This window comes from Cupressus sempervirens, chromosome 6 (genome assembly GCF_028749045.1).
Source record: "Cupressus sempervirens isolate cs-2001-9-10 chromosome 6, ASM2874904v1, whole genome shotgun sequence".
NCBI lineage: Eukaryota > Viridiplantae > Streptophyta > Pinopsida > Cupressales > Cupressaceae > Cupressus > Cupressus sempervirens.
Window position 1 is genome coordinate 70,736,032 of NC_143123.1, and position 14,924 is coordinate 70,750,955.

The window sequence follows — 14,924 nt, forward strand, 5'->3', positions numbered from 1 at the left end:
GTAATTATGTGATGTTTTATCAAGATTTTTAATCATGTAGTTTTGAATAGGAGTGGTTAAGAATACCCATCTCTCACAAGCCTAAATAATCCACTTAGCACTCACTGCATCTAGGTGATGCTCATAGAAATGAAACATTATGACTTCTTGAGAGCTCAACTGTGATAGTGCTACTCTGATTCAAGTGCAATTGACAAGCTAACTTAGCTTGCTGCCTCATTTGCAAAACCTTCATAAAGCGTTGTGTCCTATGAAACATTGATTATAGAGTTTCTTAGATCATTCATTAACAAGTAGGTGGGTTTTCAAGCTTGTAATTTTTTGATCCCTCAAATATCTAGCAATAGCTCAGAAAGAAAATGGAACTTTTGCTGACCATGTATTTATGGTACAGGTTAGTGGCTCAAAGTTCTATTACCTAAAAAATGAGGCTATTTTATTGGAGATGGGACTCATTAACTGGGCCCTGTCAGAACTCACAAGAAGAGGATATGTGCCTTTGAGTACCCCTGATATTGTTCGTGCATCTGTTCTTGAAAAGTGTGGCTTTCAACCCCGAGCAAAGAATACCTAGGTGTTAAGTCCTTTTATGATAAAAAATTTGATTGACAGAACAATTTCTATCATTAATAATTTATTGTCTTAGTTTTCCTTTTTATATGTTCCAAGGTTCAAGTCATAAATCATTGGAGTTACAAGAAGATCAAAGGTTTAAAGATAAGATGGTGCATTTGAAATTTTGAACCACCATGATACAGGTATACTAATTTTGTTTTGAGTAGGTATATTCTATATATGGAACAGACCAGTGTCTAGTAGGAACCTTAGAGATCCCAGTAGGGGGAATGTACATGGATCACATTGTAGCTGACATGCTATTGCCAATAAAATATGTTTCTTTTTCACATTACTTTCACACATAGGCTGGTGCTGCAGGCTATGCAACAAGGTATGATTGCATATTTTTTTATGGAAGTGTCACTCTCTTGAGTAAATGGAAGTGCACATGTTTCCTACTATATTAATTTTTATTGCATTACATCAACATTGGAAAATATGATTGCATTAAATAAAAGTAATCTATTCCATCCAACATACGTTTCTTGAAATATGAAAAAACTGTTCAACTGAACAAAATGTTTGTAACTTGTATGCACTCCATACCAATAAAAAATGTGGTTTGAGGTTCTTGAAAGGGCCAATGTTTAGATTTAGTATGTTACAAGATATTCATTAATGCTGCTTAGGATTGATAACACTATGTGCAATGGTGTGCAAAATGTTTGGTAAAATCATTATTATCTACATAATGGAGACCATTGAACATGTAAAATCAACAATTTCTTGAGTACTTTGATTTATATAATACCAAATAAAATGTATGGTCAGCTTATATTCTTCTAATATCTTGCAACTATGTCAAGTTGGAAACAAATGCATGCTCAAAAGAAACTATATTTCATATTGGAAAATAGAACATGCTTTCAAGTTAGTAATTGTCAATAAACTTCCCTGGCTGAAGGTCTGATCTCTCTTGGTAAGATAGGTTGAGGTCCCTAGTTCTTGTAAGGGACTTGATTCCCTCCTCATGAAACCTTACACGTATACTTTAATGGAGGTTGGTAGTACTTTTGGATGAGTGTCAATAATCTTTGTTTTCAAGTTAAGCTTTGGGCTCATTATTTGGGGAGTATATCCCTCTGATGTGTGTATTTCATTGGTCATTAAGGTTGTCAAAAATATTCACTCAATTTCAAGAGTGACCTTTGTTATGTTAACACATGTTGTGCTGACTAGTTTTATTATTTTAATTGTTGGCTAAGGTATTTTATCAGATGACTATACATATTTAAATGCAATGGTTAGGTTTTAATTGACAACTATTGGTCCTTAAAATGGTACTAATGCTGTCACAGAAAGGGCACATTTATGAAAGACCCTCCCTGTATCACTTGCATTGTAAATGGAAACCTCTAGAATAAGGCATTAATTGTTATATACTAATGCAATCATTTTGGTCTGAATTGTTATTCTTTTTTTTCTACCATGACTTATTATCTTGTAGTGGGGTAGGATTTTTTATGGTTACATCCTTGTGTGCATGTCATTGTGAGCTCATCTCCCATACATGGTTCCCCCTGTAGCTTCTTTAATGTATGGACAAAGGCAATGGAAATGGATTCTTAGCCTGTGAAGTGAAACTTCTTGATTCCATTCACTTGCCTCTGCTCCACTAGACTAAAATAGTAGTGCTTGGAGGAGAGTGCCAGTGTGTTCCAGCTCTCTTATAGTTACATGGTAGGTGCATTCATTGAGTTTGAACCGGATCCTCTCTTGCAATTATAGCTAGTTAAAAGTGGAAGAGGATTTCTTCATTCATCACTTTCCCTTAACTTGTCTAGATATATGAGTCATTCAATTTTAGGGAAAACAATTATTTTTGCAATTAGGCATACCTATGTTTTATGCCTTCATTCTTATTTCTTTATATACTAAGTTGTGCCCACTATCCACAAATAGAATATTAGTGACAGATGATTGAGACTCCAAGCCATAATGATGAAAAGGTACCATGGTTGCACACTGCTTTGTTGTTTGAAATGCTTCATAACTAACAATAATAGATATGTGTTATATAGATTCCTCAGCTCCTTCTGGTGAGTGATTAGTGAACTAAGTTTTTCTTGAATTTCTATTGCCTAAAGTATAGCTATTTTTTCTGGGTTGTTGGGCAGGGGTTTGTATTGTGTCTATCAGTTCAATAAGGTTGGAATTTTTGTGATATGTCATCCAAAGGAAAGTGAATTATTCCTTGAGGAGCTAATTAGCATTGATGAAGATCTCTTATCTTCACTTGGATTATAGTTCAAGTGAGTTGGAAATCTTTGGTTGTTTAATTGATTATATAGCATAATTTTTTTGTGTTTTTGTTTTACAATTTTTGATTTTTTGCAGGACTCTAAACATGTCTTTTGAAGACTTAGGTGCACCAGCATACCGCAAGTATGATGTGGAGGCATGGATGCCATGTCTAGGGTGGTATGGTGAAGTATACCCTAAACTGTAATGCCATTCAACAAGGACAATATTTGATTGGTAGATAGGAAAAAAATATATGCCTCTATAAATATCCGTGTAATAATTATATAAATTTTCTTATTTTCAGATATCTAGTGCATCAAACTACATAAATTACCAAAGTCGTTGACTTAATATTTGGTTTTGACTTGTAAGTGCAGAATCAACTCTTTCAGTGGCTGTCAAGCCCAAGAAAGGGAAAATACCATTGCCACCATTATAGTTTGTACATACATTAAATGCAATAGCTTGTGCTATACCTAGAATGATTGTATCCATACTTGAAAATTTTCAGCAAGAAGATGGGTCTGTAATTGTTCTAGAAGTTTTGAAACCATTCATGGGTGGTGTTGAAGTCATATATCTGAAGTTGAAACAATAAAGCATTTTCCTAGGTGTGAAGATAATTTTGTGATAGTTTTTTGAACCATTATTTCTAAGCAGGACCTCAGATTTAGCTATTGAGTGTATGAAATGTTTTCCACCTCATACATTTAGTACTCATCTTTCTTGACCTTAGTAATCCTCAAATGGTAGGTTGACTACACATTTATTGGGATAAGTTTTAGGTAGGTGTCTTAAATGCATTTCTGCATTGCTTACTTGATCCCTTGGTAACTTAAAGATCCAAAAAAGTATAAAAAAATATTCTTTGAACATTCATTTTGTTCAAATGAAATTTAGAGGGGAGATTATCCCAATACTATAGACTATAAATAAGAGAATATGTAAATACAATATGTTGTCTACTACATCACACTTTGCAAAGGGAGGGCATTCTTCTTCAAATGATCATATTGATAATGATATAGTAGATCGTACAGACAACATGAGGATATTTAACAGTAGCAAGTTCTCATTAATTTTTTAATTTATTTTTACATGGGGGTGTCCCTGTGACCTTAGCCCAGTGATGACTAGAGGCTGATGTGAGCTTAGGGTGAGACTAGTCCCCCATGGGTGCAGAGCAGCCGCAAGCAATCCACTATCGCCATTTGAACTTGGAGGTGGAATCAAACTCAAGACCATGAGGGTGACCCACAAATTCAAGCCTATCCATCTACCATGTACGCTAGGGGTCGCCCCCTACAAGTTCTCATTTATTATGAAGAAAGTCAGCAGACTACTTCCATAAATATTCTTGATTCATATGGAAGGAAAAATACTTTGAGGAGGCCATCTTACTGTAATAGTTATTTTTTGGGTAAGAAATAATTATAGTTTGAGACAAAAGAATTTGAAACAAGATCAAGGGAGAGTTGGTAGTATTTTTGTTAAAGAGTCTCATGACAATGCCAAGAATCCTAATGATGTCAAAATGATGGAAGTGAAAGACAAAAAAATGTCCAAAGGTGCAATCAAATAATGTCAAATCAAAACAAAAAATTGCTCCTAGAATAAGAGGCAGTCTTGTGAATGACACTATATTTGCAAGAATAATTCAGGTGCAAATATGTTAAATTCACATTGGAATGGTTAGGATTTTATTTGTGATCTTGATAGTAATTTTTAACAATGGAGTTCAAGAGATTGGACTACTCATTCTCTATTTAGTATGCACTATTCTCAAGAACTGGTTAAGTTATTTATTAAGGAAGCTTACAAAAAGTCCATTTCTTGTTAAATGTTCAAAGAATGACTGTTGAGTGACCTTAATAGTTAATTGCTTTCATGTTTGCTAACTATAGAAAGGGTGATTATCAATACCAACACATGTTATTAGAGGGTCCAAAAGAACAATATGATAAGAATATATTTGAAATGAGCTAGATATGTATTTGAAACATTGATAAAAGCAACTGACAACTGTTTGGTATTATGCTAGTGTTCAGGAAATGTATAAAAAAGTATATTTACAAACTATGTTGTAGTATGGTATGTTCACTTGATTATGCAATTATAATTAGTATGGATGACTGAAGGAAATCATAAATCAGAAAGTATAAAAAGAGCTCCTTGTCTTCCAACCATGCATACCTTATCCAACAAGCCCACATCGAAGCCTCACTTGTTTTATGTTGAATAATGATCTTTTATGGCTCACAAATGCTTAACTAGGTTAGTAAGAGTTGTGTGCCCTGAAAATGCAAAATTTCTCCTTTAAGACAAATAACCCACTTTTCAATATTTCTTGGTAAACCCTGTAATAATCAATTTACAAACACCCATTAAGTTATGCTCTGTTCAACTACTGTTCTAGACTACTACTTCTAATTTGGGAAAACAATTTTGTTTGTTTGCATCTGATTCAAGAACTTATTGACCGGCTCAACTTTATGAATTATGTTTATACTCTTTGAATTATCTTGAAGCAACTTATCCAACTTTATATACAATATTGGAAGAGTTTACATCATATCTTCTTTAAGCTAAATAGACTGCTTCCAAAAAAGGAGTTTTCCCATTAAATGGATGATGAAAACATAGCAACTATACTATTTTACATTTTAATAAAAGTGGAAGCAGATGCAATACTCTTGTATGCAGACAAGCAAGGGCCTCTATATGAGAAAAGAATGCCCAATGGCCTAATTCATTCTCATTCAGAAGCAAATGCATTGTAGCTTGAGGACTAGTTATCCTAATCTCATGTGTGTCATGTTGATGAGAATGAGAAACAAGTATCTGATGCAGGCTATGGTCAACCACCCGAATGCTATTCACTCTCAGTAGTCGATCATAACTGGTATTGAAAGAATGGTTCCACACTAGGCCAAGTCAACATAGGGCACCTGCAAGAAATTTTTTTCATGTGCAAACCCTATGAGAAATGCCAATCCGATATCTACACTCACCAAAGTTGAGAAAATGCGAGCGAAAAAGACACACAATTTCATCCTGCCTTCCCAACCATATCCAAGTTCAAAAAATGCGGGCAAACATATTTGGTGTGCACTCACCAAAGTTTAGAAAATGCAGGCAAATATTTGGCATTTCTAGTCTTTGCATCAACTTTGTGGGTAATTTGATGTTGGTCAAAATTTTGACCAAAGGTGGGGGAATTTTTTTTTTATGACCAACACGAGAATTAAAACAAAAAATAAAGAAGATTCATAGCGTTGCTCGAAAATTTTGGTAGAAAAATGGATGCAAATGTACTAGTGAATTTTTCAAGTGGTAGTCTTCCATGCTATAGCCCACCCAACAAAAGGTAAAGAGGTAAGGTGATAGTTCCCACTTTCATAGCTCAATCCCCAATGAGGCCAAAAATAGTGCACCAAATCGATAGAGAAGTTGGATATTATAGGGCTTAAAAAGGGTAAAGGCAAGAGGAATAGAAATTCTCCCCAACAAGTCAAGCTAAAAGAGGAACCAACTCAAGCACCACCATAGCCTAGGGTAGAAAATGTATAAGGGTTAGAAAATGTGGAAGCTACGTAGACCCAGGATGATCCTTAAGTGCTACCAACTGAACAAGGGAAAGGAGGGGCTAAAACAAAAGTAAAAGAAGTGTCTCCTTCTCAACAAGAGGTGCAAGCCTCCTCATCGGCTCCTATAAGAAGAAAGATCAAATCTCTGGTCAAGAGGAGACAAAAGGTGATTAGGAGAGTTATTCCTTTTCCATTAGTCCTGGAGGTTATATTAGAAGAAGGGGAAGAAGCGGATGATGAAGAAAAAGAAGATAACCTTCCTTTGAATCATTGAACTCATATGGCTAGAGCCATAGAGTTAGAATGGAGAAGAAGCTCCACAAGTACAACACCATCCATTCCCAAGCAGCCTTATTAGTCTACCACTTTAGAAGATAAGCTACAGAAATGGATTAATGAGGAAGAGGGTGAAGGGACTGATGTCTTTAAGATGTCAAATTTTGATTTTATGCTAGTTGGCACTGGATTGGTGGTAGATAAGATAAGGGATACTCTAACTAATCAACCTCAAATTGGAGGATTGGAGTCAATTTTCATCTCAACCACAAAGACTTGAAGTAGCTCCACCATCGCCAAATGAAGTTACATTTTGCATGGATAAAGGTTTAGTTACTCCTCTCCCTCTAAGAAATGAAGAAGAATATGTCCAAGGAGAACAAGAGGAAGAACCACAACAAATACATGTTGATAAAGTGTCAGAGGAAGGGAAAACATGTGAGAAACCTTAGCAAACTTCCCAAGACATAAAGGTGAGAATTGTGGACTCCATAGATATAGAGACTCCTAATGTGGATGTCTCACAAAACGAGAAGACTCTAGAGAGGAGTGATAAGGGGAATAGCATAGAAAAGAAAAATCCTTCGTTGTCAAAAGGCAAGTCTCCAATGGAGCATGTTCCAAGATGGTTAAGAAAAGAGATGAATAGAAAGTAAAGGCAACAATACACTACTAAGGAATAGGATATGGGAGAATTGATTGAAGATCTCAAGAAACTCGAGTCACCACCAAAAGATGCATGGGCATTGGCCTTTATCATGGGTGATCAGAATCAAGACTTATTTTCACATGTTGCTATCCCTCCTCCACATGTGGATGTTGAGGAATTGACTCTAAAAGATTATCAAATCAAGGGGGTTATGCTTTGGAAACCCACGTTGGACACTACCAAGTTAATGGTGACAACTGGAATTAAAGAAGTGTTTAGACACTTAGAATAGGATGACATGGAATTGGTAACACTTCAAAAATAGAATGAGATCCTAAAAGGATATTTGAATGAAGTTTTTGGTCCCTTAGATCCTGAAAAATCTCGAGGAGACTTTGAATGAAACACTAGAGAAAAGGGATAAGGAGATAGTGCAAATTTTTCCATTTTTGAAAGCTTGTCAACAAAGACAAAAAAGTTTTGAAGAAAAAGATGTGTAGATTATATAGTGAAATCTTAAACTATTACACCATATGTAGGATGATGTGGATAAGCTAGTGGCCATTTTGAATCAGGATTTTGGTTTGATGGATGAAGTACATACCTGGGGCAAGGAACTGCAATAACTATAGTCAATCAAAGGTCAATGGAGGTATAAATAGTGGAAGAGTTAGATAAAATTGATGATTGGATAGAGAAGATTGCAGATGGAAATAAAGTAATGGAGATATTACATGCAAAAATCCATAAGCTCAAGGATCAAACCCAAGAGCAAATTTTTGAGGCAGAGAAACATTATAGTGATGTGTGTTTAGATATTTTTTAGGATGATTCAAGGGACAAATTGATGTCTATGGAAGTAGTTGTTGAACAATTATGGAAAACTTATGAAGAAGCTTCTAATGATGATAATACTAGACAAGCATTCAAAATTGAAGAAGCATTACTAGATTTAGATGTGAAACTAAGAGATTTTGCAGAGACTCGCATTGAGGTGGGAAACTGTAGGTAGAAAGTGAAGAAAAAATATGAAGCCTTATATTTTCTAGATGCAAATCAAGTCATTGAGATTATTGATAAATTTAAGAGAAAATACCCATACATAGCTCTGGTATGAAGGGGAACAAAACCTAGAAGCTAGAATTTTAGTTTTGACACTTCATAAAATTTTGCATTTTTTGAATTGGCTTTCAAGGTGTGCTTTTTCAAAGGTGCACCAAAAGTTTTTGAAGAATTTAGAGGTGCACCGACAGTTAATTGCCAGTTCTAAATTTAGAGCTTTTCAGGCATCAGAAACACATTCTGACGACAGTTTAATTCCTACAGATACCTAGTGAAGATGAAGCTTCTATTTTTGGCACTTCCAGACACCTACATCATCTAAAGGATTTTGTCTTCTTATTTTCTTATGCTTTATTTGTTTTAAGACATATAAAGGCTCATGCATCCATTTAGTGATATAAATATGGATGGAGTCCTACTAAGCACCAGTTAGAGAGTTAGTTTTTACATAATTAGATTTGTTTTATTAGTTTTGAAGCATATGTTTGCATAAAGATATCTTGCACTCTCAACACAAATTGAGGAGAAGATTTCTTATGAATTCAAAGATGTAATATGTATTCCAGGCCACCATTATTTTGATGCAATAATATATGCTATTGGTGCTCACATTTGGACTGTAGTGATTCTTGCCTAAGTGTGTTATATTTTGTAGATGTATATTCATGGAATGTAATTGAGCCAATAGTTTTATTGTGTTATTCTGGTTGTGCAATCTTTTAATTCTGGTATTTGCTATGGATCTACAAATTTCACTAACATACTTAATTCAAGAAGAGATCATCATATTGTTCCTGCATAGCTTTTCATCTTGCATGAGTGCACTTTCCATGGCCTTATAATTTGATGAAAAGTGAAACATCTTATGGTTATTGAATTACCATCGATGATTACATCAGTAAAATTAAGGAAGCACTCCTCTTATTTTCATTGGTTACCCACCGATCTTTTCAAAGGTTTAACTCGCAGACACATTTTTTCCGTGGCTTATGTCCATTAGGATTTTGATTTTCATGTTATTTAGTTAAATTTCTTGTTACCCTATTTTTGTTATTTTATTTACTAACCCCTTGATTAAATTAGGATTTCATATAGTTGCATTGTTAGATTGCATTCATTAAAAAACACAAAAAATACAAAAATATATTTCTTTTTGTGTGGTTGTTATTTTGAGATAGTAACCAGATTCAAAATCTTATCTGAATTGTTTAAGAACCAACAAAGGCCTCCTCATGAACATTCACATTTATCTTCAACTGAGTGGATTCCAGTAGGTCGCAAGATCACCTAGAACCTTGGAGTCAATCCTTGATTAGCTTTTCAAGAGAGGAGCTTGAAAGAATTCCTGTCATTAAGCAACATGCAAAATGATGGCTCAAAACCTCCATCTTATGCTTCAACCTCAACTAAGATCTAGGCCTAGCAAAATGACCAACCCTAGTTCCAATAGATCTCTCACATTCAGTTTTGTCCTCACCACTAGATCCAAAAACTTCAAAGTATTCAACTTCCTTGACATAGCCATCATTAGTACCCACATGCCTAGGTACACCACCTAAAGCACTCACAATCTCAACAATCATGTCACTCTTCATCAAGGCAATCTCAAATCTGAATTCTACTATAATCTTCTTTGAGATCCTTTCCTTCATAGTATTACTAAGATCATCAATTTCCCTAGGATCCAATCTTCTTGGAGGCATCTTCCAATTTTTTTGTAAACCCTAAGCAATAGATCCACAAATCTAGAAGGTCAATTAGCTCGAATAGATGAACCTTCTGTACAAGTTTTGGTGCAAATTGCCCCAACTTCGGCAATGTGTCTACACACGTAGGAGAGACCTTCACTTTGATACCACCTAATGCAGTACAAGGTAGGAGAATTCCAAAGGAGATGTCCATGTCCCCAAAAAATAACCACACAATGGGAACACAACAAAAATGCAAAATATGATACCAAATCACAACTCTTTATTCATAGATAACTAATTCCATGCAATATGCCTAGCTATAAGGTCTTTTGAGTTAGGGCCAAATAAAAAATAAATTTCGATAACTATTATGCAAGATCCCTCAAGATATAACTCCACACACCAATCCTAGCTAGTCCAGATCCACAACTAGATAAGAACACCAAACAAAATCTACACTTGTACCCTCAGGTCCACCAAGCTATTCTCTAGTTTTCAAGTTGCAGCTACTAGCCCTTCAAGGTTTGCATCCTCTTCTTCGAGATGGATGAAAATAATGATTCCTAAAGAGTCCATAACACTGCCTACTTATACCTATCTAAGCCACAAGTCAGCCCAATCCATTACAAATTAAATAAAAAACCTTACATTAAATATATGTTGAGCCACAAGTTGGCTACAACACAAATTAAATACCCAAAGTTGGGTACAACATGAATTAAATACCAAAAGTTATCTCATAGACAACTCGAAACCTATAAGACCTAGGACCAAGCCGAGTGTTGGAAAGACCAAGCCGAGCATTAGTAAACTCCAAAGCATCACCGAGATCATAGTGCATGTCAAGAAACCAACACAAGCCAACCACTATAGTGAATATCGAGCAACCCAATATAAGACGAGTAACCAACACCTACCAAGTAAAATAGGTTCTGAGAAAATTGTATCTGCCAAGCTCCTTTAGTGACCAAGTTCCTTGGCCACAACTAGACCCTTTAGTGATTGAACACTACTGTTTGGTGATCGAGTCCAAAACATAGCCAAAATACATCCAATCATGTAGGATTGCAAGTAAGGTCAGGATACTCCTGCATCTGTTAGATAGTATCTTATGACACCCTACAACTTGGCTCACAAGTGTGATCTCTAATTTGTTGAAGCAAGTAATCCTTCTCAAGCCACCTTGTACTAACATATGATTGATGTAGACCATAACATTAACTTATTTCACTTCACAACAAAGAGGTAGGAAAGTTAGAGACATTGAATCACAATTTCTTATTTTTCTTTGATGTATAACCACACTCTAATACCACTTGACATAGTCAATGCAAGAGAACCTCCAAAGGAGATGTCTAGCCTTTGAACTATCCATTACCTCTTCCCTTTCTGTAAATCATATGATCAAGTTCCTATTGAATCACAAATTTATCTTTCTCAATATCAACAATCAATATATCCCTACCATAGGAGTAACTTGTTAAATTTTTAACTTGTGTTTAGTCTTTAGGGATTTCTTATAAGCATCCTTAATTGTATTAATCCTCAAAATACTTAACTTATCTTGAGTTCTAAGTCTTATACCATTAACATACCTAGCCACATTTTTCTTAGATGACTCTATGTCCAAGTTTGATTGTGATCTTGTGGAACTCCTCTATATATTCCTTTATTGTCAAATCTTCTTGCTTTAAATCTTACAATCTCTTAAACACTTCGATTTCATAATCTTTTTATGTGAGATTGGCAAAAAGTCTAGAAACCTTAACTTTCCATCTAGTGATATCTAGATCTCCATTATCTTATCTATCTTTCTATAATTCATTCCGCCATAAGACAACATGACAGTTTAACTTAATCTATTCTAGGCTAACTCTGTGTTGATCATTAACATCTTCAAGGTCAAAGTAATTCTCTAGTTCATTAAACTAATCTATCAATTCCTCCATATGTAAAGATCCAAAAAAAACATGCAACATCAATTCTTGAATGTTACCTATTTGTGCCATAGCTCTCACAAATATTTCTTCATCTACATGTCTCTCAACTTAAAATATCTCATGATCTTTAACATTTTCTTCAGATTCCTCTTCAGTCTCAAGGTTTCTCCTAGCCTTGGTCAAACCAATCTAGATCTTAGTCATTATCTCATTTTGGAAATCCTCCATCATTTTTTGTAGTCTTCTAGGGTTCATCCTTCTAGGTGGCATGTTTACATAGATGCAAGTCTTCAAATTCATCAGGTTTGATGATATGATTGTAAGTGTTGATTTTCCTAGTCCAACCCAACTATCTACCAATAGCAACAATTTTCCTCAAGAAACTAGGTCTGTTGAGTAATAAGGAAACTATCTATTTTGTCAACCAATACTCAATCCTCCTTGTGCAACCCTCGACTATTACAAGTTAGATCCAATCTTCTACCATCCCACAACTAATTTCACAAGTTTGATCTCCAATTCCTCAAAGAAACCAATCTATCTCAAGCCACCTTACACTAGTCTTTGGTTAATGTAGATAGGAACCTCAACTTTTGCCACTCCACAAAAATGCATGTAATTCAAATACACTAGATTCCAAGTGCAAGTTCTACTTTTATGTACAACTATGCTTTGATACCACTTGATACAATCAAGACAAGATAACCTCTAAAGGATATGTCTAACCTTGTATCTAGATTATGACATAATGAAAATACCAATTTTTTTAACATAAAATGAACATCAAAGGAGAAATATCATTGGATTATTATCAAGCTGGTCTACAAAGGAAACTATCACATCACCATTGTCAATATACAACTACGAACAAGATAGATACATTCACAATCTTTGGTAGATGATCATCCTCAAAATTATGGTACTTCAACATATCAAAGTTATCCTAGTTGCTTCTACTAATTCTCTATCCTTTTTTCTTCTGCCCAATTCTCCTTACCTCAATCCTCCTCCCAAAATAAGAACCACCACTCTACTAATATATTAGATCACTAGCCACAAGTCATCTTATTTGATCATTAAATTCCATGAAAATGAAAATATACTACAAATAGATAGGTTAAGACCCAAATCCATAATAATTCCCCCTAATAAATATATTATGTCATTTCCTTTGAAAGGAGATTGTTGAAGTAAAGAATATTGATGAAACCTATCATGGAACAATCATTCTTTTGTGACTGATGTCAAACTTTCTACCTGTTGGTGAGATAATTTCTTACTTTGGTCTAAAAGTTATCATTTGTTTGATTGATGAAGAGGATTTGAAAAGAAAGGATAACAAGAGAACCTATAGAAAGATTGAGTTATTTGGTGTATAAAAGGAGCACTAAGACCAAGAAAGACATTTTTGATATAATATATTGTTTATCTACTTAAGGCTATAATGAAAGGATACCTAAGAAAAGACTATAAGAAGGCTAAGTAAAGAAATGTGTCTGCAAAGCTTGACTAAGAAAATAGTGCAAGCCAAGTTGAAAATAGTTGAAGCCGAGCAGTAAGTTCAGTATGTGTCGAGTGAAGAAAGTTAATATGAGATGAGAAAGCTAAATCTAGTTGATGCTGAGTGAAGAAAGTTAGTATATGTCGAGCACTAGTAAAGACTTAGTGGATGTCGAGAAACCTTGTGTTGGTTGAGCATCAGATAACAATATTGTTGAGAAAACATAGTGTTATTTCTGAGTGCCAGTAAAATGTGTTAGATCAAAGATTTAATGAATTTGAGCCAACAAAGTTGACTTCTTGAATTGTGTGAAGTGTGTGGAAGATTACTATGATGAGCTAGTGGCACATGATTCAAGATAAACCATTTTGAGGCGAATTCAAAGGAGATTGTAGAGGAATTTTCTAGAAGGTATAAAATGGAAAACTGGGTAGAATGATTGAATCTTACCTAACCCTAGAATGGATGATTTTAATTAAGTGGAAAAAGACCTAAATTATCCATATAAAGAGATAGAAGGTCAGAAGAAACAATTTTCATGTGTGAGAACCTAAAGAAGACAATAGTGTAGGGTGTTACTTCACATGGTGTCTGAATAGAAGAGTTTACAATTGGCATACAAAGCAAGAAGGCCTAAGATGATGAAGGCTTGAAGGGTGAACAAGTTTTAGAGATGAAGAGGATGAATGCCAAGTAGATTGGATGACTGAATGTGAGATATATAATCTACAAGTGAGGTTTTATTATTATCTGATCAAGTCCTACTGTTACTCTCTAACAATTATATCAATCTAGATAAATCCTTTGGATTAATGTTGACCTAACAGTCATTAGTAAATTCTTTAACAATGTGACATTCTAATGGAATGTTATAAAGTCCTCTAACAAGGTTCACTCCTATCAAGGTGATTAAAATATTTTAACAAGGTCACATTTAATAGTGTGTATTGTAACCTTTAATAGGGTTGGCTCCTCACAAAACTCACTTTAGAAGAGTGAAAATTGGTAGCATGTTACTAGTGGTTTTTTCCAAATAAAACCCTTGTGTTAAAATGTGTGATTGATTTTGTGGTATTGCATTTTTACATTTTTGCAAAGTTATTTTGACATTAGACAACAATATGCATATGTTTAAGATGTTGAATGGTCAATGCATGCATAAGGATAAGTTGCAGTACTAAAAAAAATTATTTGTACATTTGGACCTTGGATAACTAATTCACACCCCCTCTTAGTTAATCTAAAGTATTACAACAATTGGTATCAGAGCACCAAGTGCTTGTAAAGAGTAAGTTTGAAGGTACTTAAAGTTAAAGATCAAGATGTACAGAAAGGAGGTGCCCAAGTTAAACAAGG

The 14,924-nt window shown here is 34.6% G+C and overlaps 1 pseudogene; it reads left to right on the forward strand.

Annotated features, from left to right (window-relative positions):
• The first annotated feature begins 385 nt into the window (after positions 1-385).
• On the forward strand, positions 386-3,460 carry LOC149551193 (serine--tRNA ligase, chloroplastic/mitochondrial-like; annotated as a pseudogene).
• The last annotated feature ends 11,464 nt before the right edge of the window (positions 3,461-14,924 follow it).